Source organism: Oryctolagus cuniculus, chromosome 1 (genome assembly GCF_051225735.1).
Source record: "Oryctolagus cuniculus isolate XC-2025 breed Fujian yellow rabbit chromosome 1, ASM5122573v1, whole genome shotgun sequence".
Lineage (NCBI taxonomy): Eukaryota > Metazoa > Chordata > Mammalia > Lagomorpha > Leporidae > Oryctolagus > Oryctolagus cuniculus.
The window spans coordinates 39342797-39369099 of NC_142867.1; the positions used below are offsets into that span (position 1 = coordinate 39342797).

Below are 26303 nucleotides of genomic sequence, written 5' to 3' on the forward strand. Positions count from 1 at the left end.
TTAAGCCAAGGGATTATTAATTGGATAAAATAACTTGCCAAAAGCAAGACAGAATTATCTTATAATATAAACACACATGTAATATAAGACACACGCACAAATATTATTTATATATATATTTATATACAGATGGCTTGGAACCTTGTCTTCTTTTTCCGAGTATATACTATCTTCTAAAATCCATTTTACTTATTGGTCCTGGCCAGGTTTTCCTAAAGAACATAGGATGTATTCATCCCATGGTAAAGGGCTTCAGTTGTTGTGGACTTAATCGTGTGCCCTCTTCTCTCTTATCTAAGGCCTTCCAGCTTTCCTGATTGGTCTTCACAAGATGTGATCCTAGATTCTGCAGTTTTCAGAATGCTTCATCAAGGCTCCTTTCTAATTTCAAACATGGGACTCCAAATTTTCATAGATGTAACATTTCTGTTATAAAGGCCAGAAAGCAGTACCTCAGATGCAGGAAGAATAGAGAATAAATTGAAGTGTTGTAGCTCCCCGTCTTCGTGGAGGAACGACACAGGACCCTGCACTGTTCTTTCGTCTGCTCGGCCCTCCCCGGGTTTGCTGCTGGTTCTTCCCGGGTTGGCTGCCGTCCCTTCCACCTCCGTGGAAGGGCAGTTCCCCCTGGCCACTTTCCCCACTTCCGCAGGGGAGCGGCACACCGCCGGCCGGCTCTCTCGGGGGCTGCACAGGTGTTCCTTCAGATAGATGTTCCCCCTAGATGTTCCTGGTGCATGCTGTCTCTCTCCTCCCTTATAGTCCTCTTCCGCCAATCCCAACTCGGCTACCCACACGCCGAGTACGCTGCTCTCCTCCAATCAGGAGCAGGTCCTACAGTTTATTGGTTGAACTGGAGGCAGCTGCGTAGAAGCTGTTTCTCCCTTCTCAGCGCCATATTGTGGGAGAGCAGATGCATAGAATAAGTCTTAATTCCAGTAACTTAGTCTAGTCCGAGTTGCTCCCCACAAAGTGGTTTTTTTTTTTTCCTTTCACTTTTTTACCTTGAGGATTTGGAAGAAAATTGTAGTAACTGTTAATGGGATCTTAAGAAACAACAGCTAGTTTGTTGTATAATAAGAGTTGTTAGTTTGAAGTTCTAGTTGTGGTGCCTAGTTTCCAAGCCAATCCCAACAGATCATATTATCAAGCTAGGTCCTGTAGATCCAGACACCAGACCTACAATCATGGAACTAAACTCTAGCCTCAGTCTCATGGAAACAAAGGTCAGGCCTAATAAACCACTGATCTGCATGCCTGGTCAACCTACCCAAAGATTTCAGCAGCAAACCTACCTGCTAGTCAGGCCACCCAGAGTCTCTGGATGGACTGATTAGTGAAGGACTTCCTTGCTAAAGCCAGTCTGCAAAGGCTGGCAAATGTGCCTACGTCTTCACAGGTACAGAAGCCAATGCAAGGACACAAGGGTCACCAACAATGAAGAAAACACAACACTGCCAAAGGCCCAAAAAAAAAGAACCAATGATCCCCTCTAAAGAAATGGAGATTGCTGTGGCATAGTGGGTAAAGCTGCTGCCTGAAATGCTGGCATCCCATATGGGCGCCAGTTTGAGACCCGGCTGCTCCACTTCCGATCCAGCTCTCTGCTATGGCCTGGGAAAACAGTGGAAGATGGCCCAAGCCCTTTGGTCCCTGCACCAGTGTGGGAGACCTGGAGGAAGCTTCTGGCTCCTGACTTCAGATTTGCTTTGGTTTAGCCCAGCTCCAGCCATTGTGGTCATCTGGGGAGTGAACTTGCGGATGGAAGATCTCTCTCTCTCTCTCTCTCTCTGCCTCTTCTCTTTCTGTGTAACTCTGACTTTCAAATAAATAAATAAATCTTATAAAAAAAAGAAATGGAGATCTACAAACTGCCTTAAAGAATTCATGTTACTCATTTTTAAAAAGCTTGGGGAGCTACCAGAGAACACACACAGATGACTATATGATAACAGGAAAAATATGAACAAAATAAACATTTTAACATAGAAATACAAACTATAAAAAGGAATCAGAGAGAAATTCTGGAGCTGAAGACATGATAGCTGAATTGGAAAATTCCACAGAGAGTTTCAAGAGTAGACTTTATCAAGCAGAAGAAAGAACCTGTGAGATTAATATAAATCATTTGAAACAACCAGTCCAAGAAACAGAAAGAGAAAAAGACAGAATAGTGAAGAATACCTATGTAACTTATGGGATACCATACAGTGAATCAAGACAAGTATTTTGGGAGTCAGAGAAGTAGCAGAGAAAAATATATGGACAAAGTTTACTTTAAGATATAACTATGAAATTTCCTAAATACGGACATGGAAATGAACATACTTACTCACAGTTCCCAAAGACCTCCAACTAGATTAAATACAAAGAGGTTTTCACTGAAACATAGTATAATCAAATTCTTGATGGTGCAAGACAAGAATTTTGAAAGCAGCAAGAGAGAAAATTATTAATTATGTATGAGTGTGGGGAGCAACCTGGACTGGACTGAGTTACTGGAATTAAGACTTATTCTATGCATCTGCTCTCCCACAATATGGCGCTGGGAGAGGAGGCAACAGCTTCTACCCAGCTGCCTCTCACCAACTTGACAAGCTGCAGGACCTGCTCCTGATTGGAGGAGAGCAGCATACTTGGCGTGTGGGCAGCCGAGTTGGGATTGGCAGAGGAGGACTATATAGGAGGAGAGAGACGGCATGCACCAGGAACATCTAAGGGGAACACCTGTGCAGCCCCCGAGAGAGCTGGCCGGCGGTGTGCCGCTCCCCTGCGGAAGTGGGGAAAGTGGCCAGGGGGAACTGCCCTTCCACGGAGGTGGAAGGGACAGTAGCCAACCCGGGAAGAACCAGCAGCAAACCCGGGGAGGGCCGAGCAGACCAAAGAACAGCGCAGGGTCCTGTGTCGTTCCTCCACGAAGAGGGGGAGTGACATAATGGTGCCGTGACTCGGATATGAAGCCTAGTCAGGGTTTAGTGTCGTTCCTCCATGAAGAGGGGGAGCGACATAATGGTGCCGTGACTCGGATATGAAGCCTAGGCAGGGTTTAGTGTTGCTCCTCCACGAAGAGGGGGAGCGACATAATGGTGCCGTGACTCGGATAGGAAGCCTAGGCAGGGTTTAGTGTCGTTCCTCCATGAAGAGGGGGAGCGACATATGAGTACAAGGGAATTTTCAGAATGTTACCAACAGATTTCTTAGTAGAAATTTTGTGGGTCAGGAGAGACTGGGATTATGTCTTTAAAGTACTGAAAGAAAAATATTCCTCCCAGTCAAAAACTCTTCGTCTGAAAAGTTGTTCTTCAGAAATGAAGAAAGATAAGGAATATTTCCAGAGAAGTAAAAGCTGTAGAGTTCATTATCACTAGATCTTCTTGTAAGGATGCTAAAGGCAGTTCTTCAAGTTGAAATAAAAGGGCACTAGCAACAGGAAAATAGATGAAAATATAAAAGTCACTCTAAAGGTAAGAATATGGTAAATTCAGAATACTCTAATGCCATAATGCTGAAGTTTAAATCTTTTAATTCTAGAATGAAATTTATAAGGCAAAAGTATTAAACATTACTATAGCTATAAGAATTTGCTAATGTATACACAGTATAATAAGATATATATTGTGACATTCAAACTATAAAATGTGGAGGCGGGAGAAGTTAAACTGTAGAGCTTTTGTATGTGGTCCAAGATAGTTGTTATTAGCATAAAATGTTTTATGTGGGGCTAATGGCAACCACCTAAGTAGACTAAGCAAATATTAACAGGAAGAAATGGGCAATAATATAGTAACAGTGACTTTGATACCTCACTTTCAGCAATGCATAGATCATTCAGTCAGAAAATCAATGAAGAGGAGTTAGCACTGTGGCACAGTGCACAGCAGGTTAAAGCCCTGGCCTGAAGCACCAGCATCCCATTTGAGTACCGGTTTGAGTCTCGGCTGCTCCTTTTCTGATCTAGCTCTCTGCTATGGCCTGGGAAAGCAGTAGAAGATGACTCAAGTCCTTGCGCCCCTGAACCCACAAGGGAGACCCAGAAGAAGCTCCTGGCTCTTGACTTTGGATTAGCCCAGCTCTTGCCATTGTGGCCATTTGGGGTGTGAGCCAGTGAATGGAAGACCTCTCTCTCTTGCTGTCTCTACCTTTTCTGTAACTCTGTCTTTCAAATAAATAAAAATAAATCTTTAAAAAAATCAACAAGGAAATATTGAATATAAAAAGAGAGAGAATAAATGAACCCACAGAAAAATACACAACATTCTATCCAACAAAACACATACCTTTCAAATACAAATGATCATTCTTTGGGAGAGATCATATGTTCAGTCAGAAAACAATCTTATAAGATTTAAAAGTATTGAAATCATACTATTTTTTTCTGACCACAGTGATATGAAAATTATATGAAAGGAAATTTGATAATCTACACATGATCCATGAACAACCGCTGGATCAAAAATGAAAGCAAAACATAAATTTAAAATGTTATGAAACAAGTGAAAATGGAACACAACTACTAAGACTTAGGGGACACAGGAAAAGCAGTTCTAAAAGGGCAGTTTACAGTGATAAATGCCAATGTAAGCAGAAATAAATAAATGAGCAACCCAACTTGATATATTAAAGAACTAGAAAAATAAAAATACTCTAAGCCAAATGTTAGCAGAAGGACAGAAATAATAAATATCAGAGTAGAATTAAATGAAATTATAAGAAAACTAATGAGACTCATATTCTCTTTTTCTTTCATGATTTATTTATTTATTTGAAAGAGTTACAGAGAGAGGGAGGGACAGAGAGAGAAAGGTCTTTCATCCACTGGTTCACTCTCCAAATGGCTACAATGACTGGAGCTGGGCCAGGCCAAAGCCAGGGTCCAGGAGCCTCCTCTGGGTCTCCTACATGGGTTCAAGGGCCCAAGGAACTGAGTCATCTTTTGCTGCTTTTCCCAGGCCATTAGCAGGGAGATGAATTGGAAATGGAACAGTTGAGACTCAAACTGGCACCCATATGGGATGCTGGTGTCACAAGTGGAGGCTTAACCTACTATGCCATAGCTCTGGCCCCCAGACTTGTTCTCTTGGTAAGATAAATTTTTAAACTAAAAGCTAGACTAAGTAAAGAATATTAACATCAAATCAGAAATGGAAAAGGAGACAATATTGCTGGTGCCAAAGAAATACAAAGATCCTAAAAGACTACTTTAAGCAATTATATGCCAATAACCAGATTATCTAGAAGAAATGAATAAACTCTTAGAAATATATAATCAACCAAGACTGAATCATGAAAAATAGAACACTTGAACAAAATAATAACAAGTGTGGATTGAATCAGTAATAAAAAACCTCTCAACCTTGAAAAGAACAGGACCTGATGACTTCAGTAGTGCATTCTATCAACAACTTTAAAGAAGAATTAATATAAATTCTTTTCAAAACATTCCAGAAAGCTGAAATAAAGGGAGTACTTCCAAATTAACATTTAGAACCCACCATTACCCTTAAACCAAAATCATACTAGACTAAAAGAATAAAAAATTACAGGACAATAGCCCAGATGACCACAATGCAAAAATCTTTAACAAGATCCTAGCAAAATGAATTAAATAACACCTTAAAAGGATCACACATAATGATAAAGTTGGATTTAGCTGTGAAAACAGGGATGGTTCAACATATGTAAGTCAATAAATGTGACACATCAAACAAACATAATGGAAGATAATAACCATAATCATTTCAATAGATATAAAAGTGGCACTTGTAAAAATTCATTATCCTTTTATTGTAACAACAAAATAGAAATACTAGAAATATACCTCAACATGATAAAGGCTATATATTATAAACACACAATAAATAGTATAGTAAGTGAGAAAAAGCTGAAGTAAGATCTTTCCTGTAAGATTAAGAACAAGACAAGCATGCCTACTCTGATTATTGCTATTCAACACTGTATTGACCTACCCAGAGAAATTAGGCAGGAAAAGGAAATAAAAGAAATGCAATTGTGAATGGAAGAAATACAGTTATCTCTCTCTGTTTGCTGATAACCTGATCTTATGTACAGGAAACCCTAGAAAGAAACTTTTAGAATGAATAAATTAATTTAACGTATTTCAGGATATAAAATCGATAAACAACTATATATGTAATAGCAATGATCATTTCATAGGCTTTAAGGAAATAATTTCATTTATAACATCATCTGTAAAAAAAAAAGATTAAATTTAACCAAGAAGATAAATGAACTGTCCACTAAAAACCATTAGACATTGATGGAACTCAAAAAGATACAAATAAATGGAATATTATCTCATATTTAGAGATTGGAAGAGTTAATTTTGTTAAAATAGCCATGCTACTTAAAATGATCTACAGATTCAGTACAGTTGCTATCAAAATTTTAATAACATTTTCAATAGAAAACCCTACAAGACATTGGCATAGGCAAAGAGTTCTTGAAAATGACCCTAGAGGCACAGGCAATTGAAGCCAAAATTGACAAATACGATTACATCAAATTGAGAAGCTTCTACACTACAAAAGAAACACTCAGCAAAGTGAAGAGGCAACTGACAGAATGGGAGAAATTATTTGCAAACTATGCAACTGATAAAGGATTAATATCCAGAATATATAAAGAGCTCAAGAAACTCAACAACATCAAAACAATCCAGTAAATAAATGGGCAAAGGACTTAAACAGGCATTTTTCAAAAGAGGAAATTCAAATGGCAACAGACACATGAAAAAATGCTCAGGATCACTAGCAGTCAGGGAAATGCAAGTCAAAACCGCAATGAGGGTTCACATCACCCCTGTTAGAATGACATTCATACAGAAATCAACAAACAAGAAATGCTGGCAAGGATGTGGGGAAAAGTACCCTAATCCACTGTTGGTGGGAACGTAAACTGGTACAGCCACTGTGGAAGATAGTATGGAGATACCTCAGAAATCTGAATATAGACCTACCATATGACCCAGACATCCCATTCCTGGGAATTTACCCAAGGGACATGAAATCAGCCTATGAAAGAGTTGTCTGTATTGAGTTTTCTCAATTCACAATAGCTAAGATATGAATCAACACAAATGTCCATCAACTGAAGACTGGATAAAGAAATTATGGGATATGTACACCATGGAATACTATACAGCAGTAAAAAAATCCTATCATTTGCAACAAAATGGATGCAACTGGAAAATATCGCATTTAGTGAAATAAGTCAGTACTAAAAGGACAAATACTATATATTCTTCCTGACCTAAAAGGTCATCTATAGAAATGAAATTGACACTTTGAGATGCAGTGACTTTGAGCAGCCCTTGTCTTGGTTGTTGAGGAGCAGTTGTTTTTTTTTTTAAATAGTATTTATTGAACTCTTTACTTAACATAGGTTTAATCTTATGTGTATAAAGTTAATTGAAAATAGATCTTATTAAAAAATACTAATGGGAATAGGAAAGGGAGGAGGAAGAAGGGTGGGAGTGCCAGAGGGAGGGCAGGTAAGGTAGGAAGAGTCACTAGGTTCCTAAAGTTGTATTTATGAAATGCATGAAGTTTGTATACCTTAAATAAAAAGTTTCTGGGGAAGAAAAGTAATTGAAATAGAAACAACCACTCCAAAAATTCATATAGATCCAAAAAATCATCAAATATCTAAAGTAGCTTTGAGAAAGAAAAAGTTGGAAGCATCACACTACCTGCTCTCAAAATATGCTAAAAAGAGGGAATGGGCATTGATCCTAGTAGATCTGATGCCATATCCTGCATTGGAGTGCTGGGGGTTCAATTTCTAGTCTGGTAGTTGGCTGCAGCTTCTTTGCAGTTCAGTCCCTGGGAGGCAGTCATGTTGGATCAAGTAATTGGGTTCTGCCTCCCATGTGGGAGATCTGGATTTCAATCTCAGAACCTGTCTCTGGCCTCAGTCCAGCCCTAGCTGTTGCAGATATTTGATTAGTGAATCAGTGGATGAGAACTCTCTTCCTCCCTCCCTCCCTCTCTCCCTCCCTCCCTCCCTCCCTCCTTCTCTCTCTCTCTGTATGTGAATGTGCATCTCTCTGCTATACACACACAAACACATGCACACATATACTATGGAAATACCGTAATTAGAACAGCATATTTTTTTTTTTTTGACAGGCAGAGAGGACAGTGAGAGAGAGAGACAGAGAGAGAAAGGTCTTCCTTTGCCGTTGGTTCACCCTCCAATGGCCGCCGCTGCAGCCGGCGCACCGCGCTGATCCGATGGCAGGAGCCAGGATCCAGGTGCTTTTCCTGGTCTCCCATGGGGTGCAGGGCCCAAGCACCTGGGCCATCCTCCACTGCACTCCCTGGCCATAGCAGAGAGCTGGCCTGGAAGAGGGGCAACCGGGACAGAATCCGGTGCCCCGACCGGGACTAGAACCCGGTGTGCCAGCGCCGCAAGGTGGAGGATTAGCCTATTGAGCCACGGCGCCGGCCTAGAACAGCATATTATTGGCTAAAAAAACTGACATATAAACCAATGGGACAGAATAGTGGACCCAGAAATAAGTCAATGCATTTTAGGTTATTTGATCTTTGAAAAAGAGTCCAAAAGCCTTAAATGTGGAAAAAATTGTCTTTTCAACAAATGTTTTTGGGAAAACTGGAAATCACATGCAGAAGTGTAAAACTGGTTCCTTAACTCATACTATATGTAAAGACCAACTCATAATAGATTAATGATTTAAGCATAAGACTCAAGATTATAAAATTACAAGATGAAAACATATATTAAAACCTGCATGACATTTGTCTGGGCAATGCTTTTTTTTTTAGATATGAATCTCAAGCACAGGCAACAAAAGCGTAAATAGATAGGTGGGACTACATTAAGTCAAAAAACTTTTTCATGGAAAGTAAATAATAAAGAGAATGAGCAGACAGCCTATGAAATGAGAGGAAATATTTCCAAACAATACATCTGATAAAATGGTTAATATCCAAAATGTATCAGTAACGCAAACAACAGCAAGATTAATAACCCAATTAATAAATAGGTACAGGACCTTAAAAGACATTAAGACAAACAATTAGCCAATGGGCATATAAGAATATTCTGGAAAAATTATCACCAGGGCAATGAAAACCATGAAGTTATCATCGCACACTTGTTAGAATGTTATTATCAAAAAAGACAAAGGACAAGCTTTGGTGAATACATAGAAATTTAATGGAAAATTGATTCATCTAATTCCTCAAAATATAGAACTATCATATGATCTAGAAATCTCACTATTTGTTATCTATCCAAGGAAATGAAATCAGTATGTTGACGAAATCACTGCATTCACATGTTCATTGCAGCATTTTCCACAATAGCAAAAATATGGAATTGACCTAAGGGTCCACCAACAGATAAATGGATAAATAAAATGTGATACATGTATAGAGTGGAATAGTATTCAGCCTTAAAAAGGAAATTGTGTCATTTGGGATAATGTGGATGAACCTGAAGTGCATTATGCTAAAAAAGTAAAAATAATCCAGGCACAGAGAGACAAGTATTACATGATCTTACTCGTATGTGGAATCTAAAAAGTTGAACTCACTGAAACTGTGAGTACAATGGTGGTTGGCAGGTTCTGCTTGGAGGGAACAGGGAGATGTTGGTCAAAGGTACAAAGTATCAGTATGAAAGATGAATAAGTATCAGAGACCTAAAATACAGCATTGTGAGTGTAGTTAATAATATAGTATTGTGGGGCCGGTACTGTGGCGCAGAGGGTTAACGCCCTGGCCTGAAGTGCTGGCATCCCATAAGGGCACCTGATGGAGACCCAGCTGCTCCACTTCCAATCTAGCTGTCTGCTATAGGCTGGGATAGTAGTAGAAGATGGCCCAAGTCCTTGGGCCCCTGCACCCACATAGGAGACCTGGAAGAAGCTCCTGGCTCCTGGCTTTGGATTGGCACAGCTCTGGCCATTGCGGCCATCTGGGGAGTGAACCAGAGGATGAAAGACCTCTCTGTCTCTACCTCTTTCTGTAACTCTGTCATTCAAGTAAATAAAAATAAATCTTTAAAAAAAATATAGTATTGTACTTAGAAAATTTGTTCAGAAAGCAGATTTTGAATGCTTTTACCCCACACAAAATGATAACTTTGTGAAGCAGTGAGCATATTAATTATCTTATCATAATTACTTAATAATGTAAACATATATAAAAATCACATTTAACACCAGAAATATACACATATTTTGTTTGTCAACTATACTTTAGTAAACAGAGAAAAATAATAGAGTATTACTTTTAATCATATTGACAGTAAAGATATGATAGTAGAAGCAGCAGTAGTTGTAGAACAGTTTGTTTATCGAATGCCATTCACTATTCTGAGTGTCACTTACACAAGATCTCATTGAATCATCATTTCATCCCAAGAAAGATATACTGCTATTGCCCACATAAGCAGAAATAGAAAGAGATTAGGAAATATCAGCACACAGATGACAGAACAACCCCTCTTGAGTTCTCTTAGGAATCAGACAATTAAAAACAATCCTTGTTTATTTTTATCATGAAAAGTCCATGTGTGTTGTTATATATATTCTAAAGTCAACTCATTTAAAATAATGTGTTCATTAATAGTTTTGCAATATTTTGGAGTTGAAGGAATTTTTTATATAATTAGAAATTCAAAACATTGATACTTTGTAGTTATACTGTTGGAGGGGTGCATGTCCCACTGTGATTGATGAGCATGGCTCATGTTCTTGAGGATGCATAGCACTGTGTCCATGCCACACCTACAGATGTAGTGGTCACAGCTGTAGACATCTACCCTGGCAAATGCAAGTCACATTTCAGACTGCTATGTTGAGCTTTGTCTGTCTTTTTATTGTTGCTGTTTGTTTTTTATTTCCTTCTTTATTTTGGAGGTTTGACCTGGAAAGGGCAAAGCACATTTCTAGACGATAGAGGAACCTGAGACCCTTTCCCTAACTCATCTCATCAAATGGATACTTCGAGGAAGTTATTTCAAGAGAGGTGGAGATATTAGGAACATGGCTGCTGAGATTCTGCTTGAGGCCCACAGGAGGGTGTGGAAGAACTAGAAAGACCTGGTTGCTGAATTTAAATTATTTGAATATCTATGCAGGAACTTGGCAGGTCATTTCTGCTTGTCACAGTTCATTTCTTAACTTTATGACAAATTTGGTGATCCAAAAATATGCATGGTGAAATGGGAAAATATTTTCCCACTTTAAGTTTTCTTGGCTTATTTAAAGCTCTAATGATGCAAACATAATAGAAATTTAGACAGACAAACATTAAGTATCATCACTATTGAAAGCAAATTCTTACTGAAAACTTACAGGTTTTACATGAGAATGATTGTTGGAATTTGTTCAACTTAATCCATTTAACTTGTTAGAATTGAGCCTAACTGAAACATAAAGACAATTTAGTTATTTTTAAGTTATTGAATTTATCTGTAGAAAAAAGTAGACACATAAGTTCTATTTTACTAGTAGCTTTATTTGCCAAGTTAAAGAACACCTATAAAATGAAAAGTCATTTTATACTTTATTATTTTATGTTTCCTTGCAATTACAATTTAGTTTATGAAGTGTCAGATTGGTTTTGGTGGGAAGGAGTAATTTTGTCCTGAAAAGCAGCTGTTGAATTTTGATGGCTTGCTATAATGGGATGGATTTCTTACTCCTTTCTCCTCTGTGTGTGTATGTGTGTGTGTGCGTGTGTGTGTGCATGTGTGTGTGTTTGTGTGTGTGTATTCCTTCCTTATTCACAGTTTAAGACTTCTGTTTGGCACAAGTAAACTGCTTTTGATACCATCCTACTTCCATTAGGAAGGCATTGTTTTGGTATTTTTTTTCGCTTAATTTTATAAATGAATTTGTTGCTCAATTTCTCAAACATTCATTTGGAAAAATCAAGAAAATAGTTCTTACAGTTATTTTAGGCATTGATCTTGGAAATCAAAGCAACTTAAAACTAGATTTGTTAGAGTCAGAACAAAACAAGCTGTGAAATTATGGGATTCAGTCCCCACATCAAACATGTCTGAAAACGTAAGCTCAGAGGTGTTGGCTGTGGTTGTCCAAGTGCACAATGCTGGTTAGTCTAGGTTTGAAAGCCCAGTGTACACAAATAAAGTGAAATATTTCTAGTTTTAATGAGGGAGCCCTAGCGATGGAGTACAACATTTCTTCAAATGCTAATATAACAAATTTAAATCATAGATTTTGGAGGAGATTCACAGGAGTTATTGCAGAAGCTTCATTGTTTACATGTACCCAAGACAGCTAATTCATCTACTATATTGCTAACCCCCCAGGATAAAAGAGTGTCATTTCATGAGTTTTTTTAATTATAGAAGATAAGAATAGCACGAATCCATGTTATCAAATGCCAATGTACACATTTCCATTTCTTTTCCTTAGAGTAAGTTTTCAAACCTGTGGTCATACTGCAGGATGCACCACTGTGTGAGAGGATCAGAAAATGATCTAAACGAATAAGCAAATTGCACATGGGCGTATGTGTGTGAGATATGTGTCTAACATCATTTATTCAGTTCTAGCCACTCAGATGATTCTTTCAATGCCTTGCCTCACTTAATCCCCCAGAAAACCCTATGAGATCATTGTTATCACCTTTATTTCACAGATGATCTTAAGCTTGGAGAGGGGAAGCAACTAACTTGAAAGTAAAGGAAATGGGAATTTTAACATATGACTACATTATGGAAAATTTATGGCTGAATAATTTTCCAGGCAATAACTTCAATTTACCAAAAATGTTTCATTAAAATAGGAGGTAAATGTCAACATTGTTGGTAATTAGTTAACCTCACCATCTGACATTTCGGCTTTGGAGGAAGAGGGCAGGAAGCAGTTTTCCAGACATTACACCATAGAGGCTCAAAAATATTACTATTCATTTATATTTCAACCTTTAAGTTTTAAAACTCAATTAATTTCCACTTGGTATGGTAGAAGTTTAGTAGACCACGTGGTGCTGTTTGAACTTTAACATCTTGTAAATATATACATAGCCTACTCATGACACTTGATACTAAGACTCTTCAGTTTGTAGATATTTTTACCTAGACGATATTATTAACTTGATTTTAAGTGGCTGAAATACTTAATGTTTTGTGAATATGATCAGTTCTTTAAAGTATGAGGAAAACCAGTCCATTCTCTTAAATAGGTTGGCCATTCTGCCAATCTTATTCAAAGTCTCAAACTTCCTTTGTAAATTATATAAAAGAAAACTTTAGTTTCACTCCAGTGGAATTCTGACATTTAGATTAGAATACCAATTATCAATGTGTTTCGTTTAATGATATAAGACAAAGAACAGGATCTGGAAATTAGAAAGATTTCTTAATTCTTTGAACCAGAACACACATTTACAACAAGAAATCTTATATCCCTAATCAAATCAATTTAAAATATCTATAATATCTCCTCTTGAGCTTTACCAAGAGAACCAAATGATTGAAGGTATATACATGTACTAGGCTGACCAGCATTTTAGAAAACCTCATTACATTCAGCTTTCGGAGCTTAGCAAAAGGCCAAGATATAATAGGAAATCAGCTTGCCCTGGTTTGGGTAGAGGATTATTCAGGGAACATTTCAGAAATCCAGTCAGAACCCTCCTTCTCTCATTCCCAGTCTGCTGTCCCCTCTGTATATGTTCTGCATCAGCTCAGGGATTGCAAAGTAACTTGACTACCAGACTAAGCCAAATATAATTGGGAAAGGGAAGCTGCCAAGAAGCAATCAGATCCACGGCATTCCAAAATCAAGCCTATTCCAAATGCCTGATGCATCATTCCCAGAGCAGCCCACATGTCTGCAAGCTACGTGTGACTGGAGTTCCAACTGGAGGCTCTCCCCAGCCCCCAATCCGCACACCTGAATCCACAAGCTCTTCAAATAAGGGCAAGCCAGGCTCAGTCATACCTGTTCTCAGATATGCTTTAGTTACGGAAGCACACAAAACTTACCAAGTAAAGAAAAGGTCAGTGTAGGTCCCAGATGTCCTTTGGGGAGGGAGCCTTCCGTGCCTGTCACATACAAGGGTTCATCTGCCCCCACTTTCAAGTCTGTTGTAATGCTTTTCCTTGGACGCCTTTATGCTTTGGCAGCTCTTCTGTGGCCCTGCCCCCACAGTTGAGGCTTGCAAATGAGGAAGGATGTCTCAATCTGAACATGTAGCAACTCCTGGAGGGAGCTCAGAGGTTTTAACAAAATGAAAAGTAAAGAGCTTTTATGACCCCAAAGAGAGGCAGCTAGGAGAGAAAATATTTTAAATATCATCAGTTCCCAAAACCACAACCCCCTAGGATTCAATGCAAAACATTATCTCAGTTTATAATTTTTCCTTACAGTTCTCACCTGTTTCGTCTCCTGTCCCTGACCCAGTGGCAGTCACAGGAATAAGAGAACAAGCAGTTCTACTTCTTTCCCACCTGATCACAATTTTATTGCAAAATTCACTAGAAGAGGAATTGAGATATATGTTTTCAGGCAGGAGTTTCAGCTTTCACTTGAGCAGAGGTGGGTGGAATCTACCTGACCATAGGATTTTCCAATTTCAGCCTCTTTGGAGGGGATTCGTTTAGTTGTAGAAAGACTGATATTGGTCTCCCTGACTCCAGTGCCCTTTTCTCTGTAGTTTTGGCTGAAATGAACAGAATTGCCAGAGTGAGGCTCTTCTGAAGGCGCTTGGTTGCTCAGTGACTTGACTCACAACACACAGCCTTTAGGACAACAAAAGTGGACGGCCAGGATGGGCAGCATGCCAGGGACCCAGAGCCTGGCTGCCAGGCATTCACTGGGGAGTGTTCAGTGCTCAGGGGAGGGCTCACTGGACAGGTCCCAAATCCTAGTTCCAACAGGGTCCAGAATACATTATAAAGAAAGTCTTCAGGTGTCAACTAAAGTCCAAGAAAGAGAAGCAAGAGCCCTCTGCTTTATTCCCACCGTCACCAACCCTCCCAGGAAGACACAAAACCAGCTTCAGTCAGCAACTTGTTGCTTCTTGCCCACAGGACTCACATGGCTGTGAGACTCAGACAAAAAGGAACAGAAGAGCTAATGAGAGAGAGAGAGAGAGAGAGAGAGAGAGAGAGAGAGAGAGAGGGAGAGAGAATGTAACCCTGCTCTCCTGTAACCTCCATGTTTTCTTGGCCAGGCAACTGCTGCTCCCAGAATTGCAATGCCCCTGCCCCCTCCCTCAGTGGTGCTCTGTCAGTTTGTTCCACATTAAAATTTAACTTGTGTCCTGTATTTAGATCCTCTTGTCCACCTCCCCCTTCCCTTTCCCAAGTCTCAAGGTCAAATTACTGACATCTAGTGTCCAGTAAAAATGACAGCAGGTTTCATTTCCATGTGTGGAAGTTAGGTATGTGTATGTAGGGTGCTGTGGTAAATGTTGCCAGCATTTTAAACTCACAATAAGAGAAGGCATTCTGGCACAGCAGATTAATCCACTGCCTGTGATTTTGGCATCCATAGCAGAAGCCTGGCTGCTACACTTCCAATACAACCCCCTGCTAATGCGACTGAGAAAGCTGTGAAAGATGGTGCAGGCACTTAGTTCCCTGATACCCACATAGTAGATCCCAATGTAGTTCTGGGCTCCTGGATTGAGTTTGGCCCAACCCCAGCTGTTGGAGCCATTTGAGAAGAGAAACAGCAGATAGAAAATTTCTTACTCTCTCTGTTCCTCATTCTCTGTCACTCTGCTTTTCAAATAAATAAATCTTTATTCTTTAATAAAATAAAGCTGAAAAAAATAAACCCACAGAAACTGAAGGTGTAGACATGCTACAAGGAATCAGTTAATTATATTCTGATATAATTAAATTAAAAACCTGCACATAAATCATTAATACCTGCAAATAGGCAAAAATGAAACAAATAGGCACATAAACCTAGAGTTTGCTCTCTACTGTAAGAAGCCTCTTCAATGAGCAAGAGAGTGCAGGTATAACTTTGACATATTGACTTCATATTCCTTGGATATATATCTGCAAGCGGGATTGCAAAATCATATTATGGCTCAATTATCAATTTTTTGAGAAAGTTCTGTACTGTTTCCCATAATGTCTTTACCAATTTACATTCCAACCAAAAGTGTGTAATGGTTCTATTTTCTTCACATTCCATCAAATGTATCTTTCATCTTTTTGATAATAGCTGTTCTGTGTACGGTGAGATATCATTGTGGTTTAGTTTGCCATTTCTCTCCTGGTTAGTGATGTTGAGTGTTGTTTCACATACCTGTTAGGCATTTGCATGTCTTCCTTTGAGAAAAGTCTATTCAGGTTCTTTGCCCTTTTTTAAATCAGGTTATCATTTTGCTATTGAGTTGTTTGACTTCTTTATACAAATTAGATATGAGCTCCTTATACTCCTTATTTGCAAATATTTTCTGTAGGAAAAGGTTGTCTTTCCACTATGTTGACTACTTTCTTTGCTGTGCAGAAGCTTTTTAGCTTGATGCAATCCCACTTGTCTATTCTTTCCTTTGTTGTCTGTGTTTTGGGAGCATATCCAAAAAAAAAATATGGCTCAGATCAATTCCCTTGTGACATTGTTCACAATGGCCAAGGGAATCAACCTAAGTGTCTATCAGCAGATGGGTCGATTAAAAAATGTGATGTGTGTGTGTGTGTGTGTATTACTTGTCCTTAAAAAAGGAGTTCCAATAATTTTCAACAACACGGATAAGTAAAAAAAGACATTGTGCTAAGTGAAACAAGCCAGGCATAGAAAAACAAGTAATGAATTATTTCACTTACATGTGGGATCCAAAACAGTCAGACTTGTAGAAGCAAAGAATAGGATGGTGATTGTCAGGCACTGGGGTAAGGGAGATGTGTTCAAGGGTATAAAATTTCACTTAGAATGGATGAGTTCTAGAGATCTATTGTACACCATAGTGACTATAGATAATACTAGCATACTGTATAAATGAAAATTGCTAAGAGAGTAGATCCTTTTTAAAAATTTGTTTTTAAAATTTATTTATTTGACAGTTACAGACAGAGAGAGAGAGAGGTCTTCCATCAGCTGGTTCGCTCTCCAAATGGCTGCAATGGCCAGAGCTGAGCTGATCCACAGCCAGGAGCCAGGAGCTTCTTCTGGGTCTTCCCCATGGGTTCAGGGGCCCAAGGACTTGGGCCATCCTCTGCTGCTTTCCCAGGCCATCAGCAAGGAGCTGGATGGGAAGTAGAACAGCCAGGACTTGAACCCGCGCCCATATGGGATGCTGATGTTGCAGGCTGGGGCTTTAACCTGCTGTACCACAGTGCAGGCCCCAAGAGTAGAGCTTAAGTGTCTTCACAACAAAAAATAAGTGTGTGAGGTGAAGAATATGTTAATTAGCTTTATTTAACCACTTCACAATGTTCACATATATCAAAACATCATATCATGCAGTACAAATATATATATATATATTTTGTTTTTCAAACATACCTTAACAAAAACATTATTTTAAAAATGCCTCCTTAAGATTAATAAAAAGCATTTCACTTACTGTGCTCCCTTATCTGTATTAACCATTTACAGTCTTCAACTCACTTTCATATATGGTCTCTCAGAGTATTAGCCTGGAAGTAGGAAACAATATTAATATGGATTTAAGATGGAGGAAATGAGACCACCATGATCCAGGAACTACCCAGGAAATGTAAGTGGCACCACTGGCATTGATGGCAATGTTGCTCATGTTTGTCTGTATGTTCCTGAGTCTCAGCTGACTAATAAAAGTACTCTTATTACTGATGGTGACTGAACCCACAAACAAGGAGCAAGGCCAGTCGGGAACTGGCAAAATGATTCAGCTGGGAAGATACAGGAAGCACTGTCATTGAGTGGGAAGCTGCCCTGAGTCTTTCTAGTGACAAATATTTTCTGATAAATAAGTAATAGTAATCATTTTGCTGACTTAAGCTTTGAATTTTTAGTCATCCAGTCTACAAGGGCTTAGTAAGCTCTGAATTTACAAATTGCCAATTATGATAATTACAAAAATATTTTACTTAGACTGAAAAGACTTTTTGATCTTCAAAATAATTTGTTTATGTCTCCTCTCAATGGAACAGGAGCTCTGTGAGGGCTTTGGGATATCTGTACTTGGTACCATTGTTAGATCAGGCAGTAGGGTGTCTACCCTAGACATTCTGTTTTAGAGGACTCTCTTCTGGTCCTTTTCTATCTGTACCACTTTTCATAGAGTAAGTTGTCTCTGGGACCAATGGATCCCTCAAAAGCTTCATGATCCCTCTATTTAATTAATACTCTGAGAACATAGGCCTTACAATTTCAGATCCTTCAAGCTTGGACCAACTTCCAGGGGTTATTATGAGTGATCTCTTTCTTTGTTCATACCACCGAGGTTGTGCTGAATCCCTGGCAAATATGTCCCTAAGCTAGGAGGTGAGTTAGAAGCAACGCCATGTGAGTGCATGCTGTACACACAGAAGAAGCTGAGCTCATGCTGGCCTGTTCACATATACTCACATGAGGTTCCTCCTAGTGCACGATGAAAATAGGGATCATATGAGAAGTAAAGAGAGCCAGGGTATTAGGCAGCTGCCAGCTGAGGGCGAAGGTCTAGGGAACCTGGAACTAATGTGAAAGTCTGTATGTTATTATGATGCAGCCTCTATTTTCAAGTCTTAGACTAGGACTTATCTTATTCAACAGTTATGCTTTATAAGCTGTACTGTTTTGGTAAATATTTAACTAGCACTCAATCATGTTATTCATCATTTACATTTAAATGCTTCACCATGGCTTATTGTAAGCTTCCAATACAATATTGCTGAATGTGCATTTGGGAAGAGATGTGTACAATCTGCTTTCCCAAGCCCGTAAGAGCTGGCTGCCTCCCACTATTGTGTACTTTTAAACATTTAGATATGTGGCATAGGAACTTCAACTTATATTATTATTCTGCCTTCCTCCCTGCAATGTTAATGATGGGCCATAGTACATAGATAAGTGCTAACATGTAGTAGTAGACTCTTAATAAATACCCCCTGTATAACAGGTCCTATTAGTTGTGTGACTTTAGGCAAGTCATTCATCTATAAACTAATCTATACTAAATATGTTACTTGACTAAATGAGACAGTTCATGTGAAAGCATTTAGCACAGTTTTTGGCATTTAAATACAACCAATAAATGTTGCTGAAAGAATGAATAGCAGACATTCAATAAATTTTAATTTATTTTTTATTATCATATTTGGGGATAATTCAAGTACTTTAAGCTATTGTTAGGTATTTACAATTTTCTGCACTTGTCTCTAGGTCAAGACAAATACCCATTTCTTCCAGGTTTTCTTCTGGGGGAACCCTTTGTGATAGATAACTCATTTTCATAAAGTTCCCAAGGGAACACTGCTCATACAATGTTACTCATTTTAGAAAGTTTGGTAAAATTCCATTTGGCTGCACATCTGTTATCTGAACCTACGGGAGGAAAGTTTATGTTTTATGTACTTTGTGCTCAGCTCTATTTGTATTCTGGGACAGTGGACAGAAAAATGGCTTTGAATTAATACTTGAGATTTAGCCATCCATATATTGTCTTTACAGGGGAATATGCTGAGTTTTTAATATGAACACCAAGAAATAGGAAGTATAAAAGATTCAGCAGTGGCACTCTCTATTTCTCTTATTTGCTTGGCTAATGGAATAAAACTTAATGATGAATGATAGTTTCTACTTGAAGCAGTTGTAACTCATGCATATGTTCCATGCTTGCTAGTTTATACACTTAGTATAACATTTTTTCTCAGTAATTTCTAATGGCAGATGTTTACCTCTCATGATGAATTTTTCTTCCCCTCCAAAGTATTTCAATATTGCACCAGGATATAAATGAGTTGTCTCCTCCTCAATATTCTCTTCTCTCTTTCTCCCTCCCTCCCTCTCTCTCTCACTCTCATTGCTACAAATACCTTTATGTTTAGCCTACCGATTACTAAGAGAAACTTGCTTTGGCTGAGCCCTGCTTCAAATCCATAGGGAAAGAATTTCTTCTAAACATAGCAAAGATCTTGTCTGGGAGTCTTCTTTTATGCTATCAAAATGCGATCCTTTCCAAAAAAGAGTCTCATGATCTGTATATACATAATACATAATATAATATATATAATGGTTTTCTCTCTCTCTCTCTGTCTCTCTCTGGCTTTGGAAACTCATCTGAACAGGCTATGGAATAAAAACAGGTAGGGACATTAACTTAGAAACACAGCACAAAATAATCAACTCTGAATTTAGAAGTATGAAAGTTAGAAGACTGTTAGACATTTTCTGATCTAACAGTCTGATTTTTAAAGATGATAAACATGAGATACGTTGAAGCTAAAGTAATGCCAGATATTATCCAGGTTATACTATAGACATTTTCATCTTTATACTGGTTGAAACTAATTAGCATATGGTGCTAATATAGCATATATATATATATATATATATATATGACATACCCATTGTGGTGAGCAGGGGGATCTGATCCATGAGCTTGGCAGTCAAAATTGATGAGGACTTCACTAATTGTAACATCCTGTGGCAGAGAGAAAAATAATAGTAGCTAATCATGCCCAAAACTTAAAGACTCCACACTGAAAGTGTCCCATATCACTTCACTGCTCTCATTAGTCAAGTGAGTCAATAGTCATGCATCCCTTCAAGGAGTATGGGTGGCAAACTTACTTTGTTCTTGGAAGGAGAAAAATGGATATTTTTGAGCAATCACAACATCTGCAAATCCTTATTATTCCTAGAATTATTGACAATTTTCAAATGTATTCTCATTGATGTGCATAAAAAAAGCATTGAATAGAAAAGCATATTAAGACTTTAAGAACAATAACTAGTTTTGAGAATGTAACTATACAAATGTATTCTAGGAGATTATCATGTAACTGAGTATCTGAAAAGTCTGTCCTGTCCTAGCAATCAAGCTGTCATCCGGTTCAATTGAGATACAGGATAAGCACAGGACTGGCCAGAATGTGAGGAAGCATTGACAAACTGGAGCTAGAGGAGAAAAACTGATAGCATTTATCCTTCTGTGCCCAGGTATTTTACAGTACATTTGGAAGCATTATTTTTTATAACACATATACAATAATGCTTGAGACCTACAAATAATTTTCCTAACTCAAACTGTTTTCATATCAAAAATTGGCTTCCAGGAATTATTTTCTTAGAGGGAATGAATGGGCCATTCAGGTTTGATATTTGAAAATTAGAGTGCATGTCTTATGTCAACTAACTGGACTCTGATTTATAGACTTCAGGTTGGAGCATTCAGGGCAATCTCAGTAAGCTTCATCAACTCTGGAAAGCTGACATTTTCAAAGTGTGCATGGCCAATAATTGATTGTGGTAAATTAACCCAGGAAATACCAGTAAGGTATTCTACTAATCATCCAGATAACATCCTGGCAAAATCTGGCTTCCGCTCTTATACTCTCTCATCACCCAAGAGACAGTTCTGGTCTTCCCCATTGATATCAGAGTGTGATGTGTAGAGTACTAGTTTAGTTTTCTTCTTAGTGAGATCTCTTCTCTGTCCAAAGAAACCACACCAGCGGGAGATGCCCTATCCACAGAAGGGCACAGCATCTCTCTCTCTCTCTCTCTCTAAAGGCAGAGTTACATAGAGGCAGAAGCAGAGGCAGAGGCAGAGAGGTCTTCCATCTGCTGCTTCACTCCCCAGATGGCCACAACAGCTTGAGCTGGGCCGATCCAAAGCCAGGAGCCAGCAGTTTCTTCCCCTTCTCCCACACGGGTGCAGGGACCCAAGGATTTGGGCCATCGTCTACTGCTTTCCCAGGCCATAGCTGAGATCTGGATCAGAAGTGGAGCAGCTGGGACTTGAACCGGCATCTATATGGGATGCTGGCACTGCAGGTGGTAGCTTTACCTGCTACACCACAGTGCAAACCCCACAGCATCTCTTGCTATCTTTTCACACATGAATGCCCTCTGAGAGAAGCACTACTTTGTTTCCAATGTTGATTGAATACTTACCATAGGACAGATATTTTAGCGTCTCGTGCTTGTGCTTTGTTTTGCTTAATCTTCATAAAACCCAATGGGGTAGATAATCTTAATCCTACTTCAAGGATCATAGATGAGGAAATGGAAGTTTGAAGTTAAATAACTTTCCCAAGTTTACTAAACTAGTAATGAACAAGACTGATGTATAAATGCAGTTCTGACTTCAAAACCTGAGCTCATCACCATTATGTGTTAATGAAGAGACTGAAAGTGGACACAGTATTCATCTACTCATTTATTCAATGAGCATGTTTAAGAGTCCACTACAACTTCTCAAGATGCCCCAGGAGCTTTTATTTTATTCTATTGAGGAACACAGGCAATAATAAATAAGCTGAAATAGTGTTGAGTGTTTTAAAGAATATTCAATAGGATGATAGAATGGACAGAAATGTAATGAAGTGACATTAGTTTTGTGGATCAAAGAAAGCTTTTTTTTTTTTTTTTTGTATATTTTAAGGATAAAATGCCTAAGCTGAGACCTAAATGAGACCTACTCCGTTAGAAGTGAGAAACATTCAGGCAGAGAGAATAGCAGGGTAGAGAGAAGATAAGGCAGAAAGGCAAAGCAAAAGTGTTGGAGACAGGGGTTCACTTGGTGTATTCCATGGCGAGACAGGCTACTGCGAATGCACGTTATTGTAAAGGGGCGATTGGGAGGAGCTGAAGTTATAATGGCAGAGCTCAAGTCAGTCCCAATGAAAAGTGGGGAGCAGAACCTACTCTTACATTTCTTTTAAGATACTGAGGGAGCCCAGGGCTGGAAGCAGGCCAGACTCATGCCATCCTGCAGCTCCTTCCCAGCGTGAACGCACCAAAGAGAACAGAATGGAAGCCCCTTGTAACACGTACTTATCAACCATCACAAGATCTAGGTTTTGATGACAGGATCTAGGTTTCAATAAAAACAAGCTAGAAAGGGCTCCATTAAGATTGCTGTATACCGGCCGGCGCCTTGCAGCGTTGGCACACCGGATTCTAGTCCCGGTCCGGGCTCCGGATTCTGTCCCAGTTGCCCCTCTTCTAGGCCAGCCCTCTGCTATGGCCCAGGAGTACAGTGGAGGATGGCCCAAGTGCTTGGGCCCTGCACCCCATGGGAGACCAGGATAAGTACCTGGCTCCTGCCACTGGATCAGCACAGTGCGCCGGCCACAGCGCGCTGGCCGCGGCGGCCATTGGAAGGTGAACCAACGGCAAAGGAAGACCTTTCTCTCTTACTCTCTCTCACTGTCCACTCTGCCTGTCAAAAAAAAAAAAAAAAAAAAAAAAAAAAAAAAAAGATTGCTGTATACCAGGGTACACAATATAGGAAGGTGGGTCAGAAGCAGTGTAAACAATACTAGAAACAGGCACTCTGATATATGATACAGTTGTCCCAAGTGACATCTTAACTGCCAGAACAAAGGACTGCCCACAATTACTCTTAATTTTCACTCTACCCTTCCCCTCAGATCTGGTGAAGTGCTTAGGTTTCACATTACATTCATTGGAGCATCTCTTGAACACAAAACACATGATTTTCTATAGTGTTACTAGTTACAAAGAGTTGGTCCTTGTGGCCGGCGCTGTGATGTAGCAGGTAAAGCCACTGCCTGCAGTGCTGGCATCCCATATGGGCGCCAGTTCAAGTCCCAGCTGCTCCACTTCCAATCCAGCTCTCTGTTGTGGCCTGGGAAAGCAGCAGAAGATGGCCCAAATCCTTGGGCCCCTGCAACCACATAGGAAACCTGGAAGAAGCTCCTGGCTCATGGCTTTGGATCGACATAGCTTTGGCCGTTGTGGCCACCTGGGGAGTGAACCAGTGGATGGAAGACCTCTATCTCTCTCTCTCCCTCCCTCCATCCCTCCCCGCCTTTCCTTCTCTCTCTGTGTAATGCCAATTTTCAAATAAATAAATAAATAAATCTTTAAGAAAAAAGAAAACAAAGAGTTGGTCCTTTGTCACCTCTGCCACTTTCAGAAGTTAGTGTCAGAATCTGAACATTCAGAAACATGTGTTAACACACTAACTGCCTGAGATAACTCAAAATGCGGTACATGGTGCAAAACAAATGCTTTCTGTGAATTTGAGGACATAAACATACTAGTTCCTTTGTATGATTCACAAATGATGCCCAAATCAACACCCTAACATTGGTTTGAACCTCAAAACACTATTTTTTGGTACTTCAGAAAATTATGTCATATTTGAGTTTCAAAAGTAACTGAAAAAAAAAATGCTTTATCCAGACATGTGTACTTTATTTGCAAATGCAGGAGTGAGTTTTAATTCTGTGATCCTCTTAGACAGATAAGCTGGAAACATCAAAACATCTCAATGAAGAAGTTATTTTGTTCTCCTAATGAATTATTTAAAAAAGTGAGGCTGGCCCATTAATGGCTTTAGAAATTGATAAACAGAGAGCTCTGAGGCTGAGAACCTCTTGCAGTTCAAATGGAAATCTGGAACTCATTTGTTTTATAGTACACTGACATTGCTTGGTTAGTTTCATGAACTCAGTCATAGATATAAGTAGCATGTGGTTTTCTTTTACTTCATCTTTCTTTAATTAGTCAGAGGATTGTAACTATTGACCACCTTACCAGTAAATGATGTTGAGAACTTTTTTGTTTATAGCTTACCATGTTTGATATTACTAAATTATCATTACTGATAAATGCTAGACACTGAAGAATGGTGGCTTATCGTATAAATATAGTAATTTATTTGTTTTTCACAGTGAGGTTGGAAATAGATCATTAAATGAAGACTGGCTGCATACTGTCATCCTACAAAGATCTTTGTTTTACACTGAAAGAAGCATTTTATTCTCTATAATTTTATTAGAAAATATTGTATGAACATAAAATTTTAAATAATATGGGGGTATTTGAAGAGAACAACGAAAATTCTCCCTTAAGGGCCTGCACTATGCCCTGCAATGCTGGCATCCCATGTGGGTGCCAGTTTAATTCCCAGTTTCTCCACTTCCAATTAAGGTCCCTGGTAATGTGTGTGGGAAAGCAATGGAAAATGGCCCAAGTGCTTGGGCCTCTGTGCCCACGTGGGAGACCTAGAAGAAACTCCTGGCTCCTAGATTTGGTCTAGCTTAGCTCCAGCCATTTTGGCCATTTGGGGAGTGAAACAGTAGATGGAAGATCTTTCTCTCACTGTCTCCCTCTTCTCTCTCTCTCTGTAACTCTGCCTTTCAAATAAAATGAATAAATCTTAAATAAAATTATATATCTCCCAACTAATTTTTTAGGAAGAACCATGGTAGTAGTTTAAGGAATATCATCCATATTTTAATGTTTACATAAGGGAATAGCTACACACACATACACATAAATACATATTCATATGTGAGGCATGTATAAGGTTGTATGTGCACACAGAAATCATATCCTATCACACAAAGTTCTACACTTGTAATTTCACTTATGTAGGGGAAACTTTCCCATGTGTACACACACAGTGATACCTTTCTATTTGTAACCTCTGATATTAAAACTGTAAGATTCTATTTTATACCTTAACCAATAATATCAAAACAAGGAGATTCTGTTTTTCAACAGCTTTGTAAAATGTTAAAAAATGTTAAGGCCTAAATGTAGGAAGGTTTGGAGAAACAGGTGTCCTTATATCCAGTAGGTAGAGATATAAACAGTCTTAAAACCTATTCAGGGAAATTTAGGCCCAAAAGTTTGTGATGCTTTACAAATATAACTCAAAAAGATTATGGAAAATAGAATTAAAAGATGGTTATTTTGGTGCAAAACATTTTTGAAATCCATACATACTTTTTCATAATATACCTTTTCTAAGAATATTTTGAAAAACCATCATATGAACAGATTTCAAAACTTTTTGCACAGAAATAAGTTTATCTTTTAATTTTTTTCCACTGTTTAAAAAATAATTAATTAATTAATGGACAGGAGAGAGAGAGAGAGACAGAGACAGGGAAAATTCTTCTATCTGCTGGGTCACTCCCCAAATGCCAAATAAGGGCCCTATAAAGGGCCAAAGTCAGGAGTGAAATGCAAACCAGGTCCCACATAAGTGGCAGAAACTCAATCAAGCTTCATTGTCATAGATTCAATTTAATGTTCATATCCTATTCATCTGCATCCAACTTCAATTGACATAGGGTAAGGATACTTGCAAAGATGTGTTTTTTTCTCCTCCTTTTCTTGTTCTTTCCAATATGGAAAAAGATGA

At 38.8% G+C, this 26303-nt stretch overlaps 1 protein-coding gene across 4 annotated transcripts in view; it reads right to left on the bottom strand.

The window, feature by feature from the left end:
- Positions 1–14114, bottom strand: part of BBOX1 (gamma-butyrobetaine hydroxylase 1) — an 81466-nt gene extending 67352 nt beyond the window's left edge. For all 4 annotated transcript variants that reach the window (XR_016218157.1, XM_089310366.1, XM_089310380.1 and 1 more), the window contains exon 1: positions 14014–14114. The gene's annotated coding sequence lies outside the window, so the exon portion shown is untranslated. The remainder of the gene's footprint in view (positions 1–14013) is intronic.
- Between the last annotated feature and the right edge of the window lie 12189 nt (positions 14115–26303).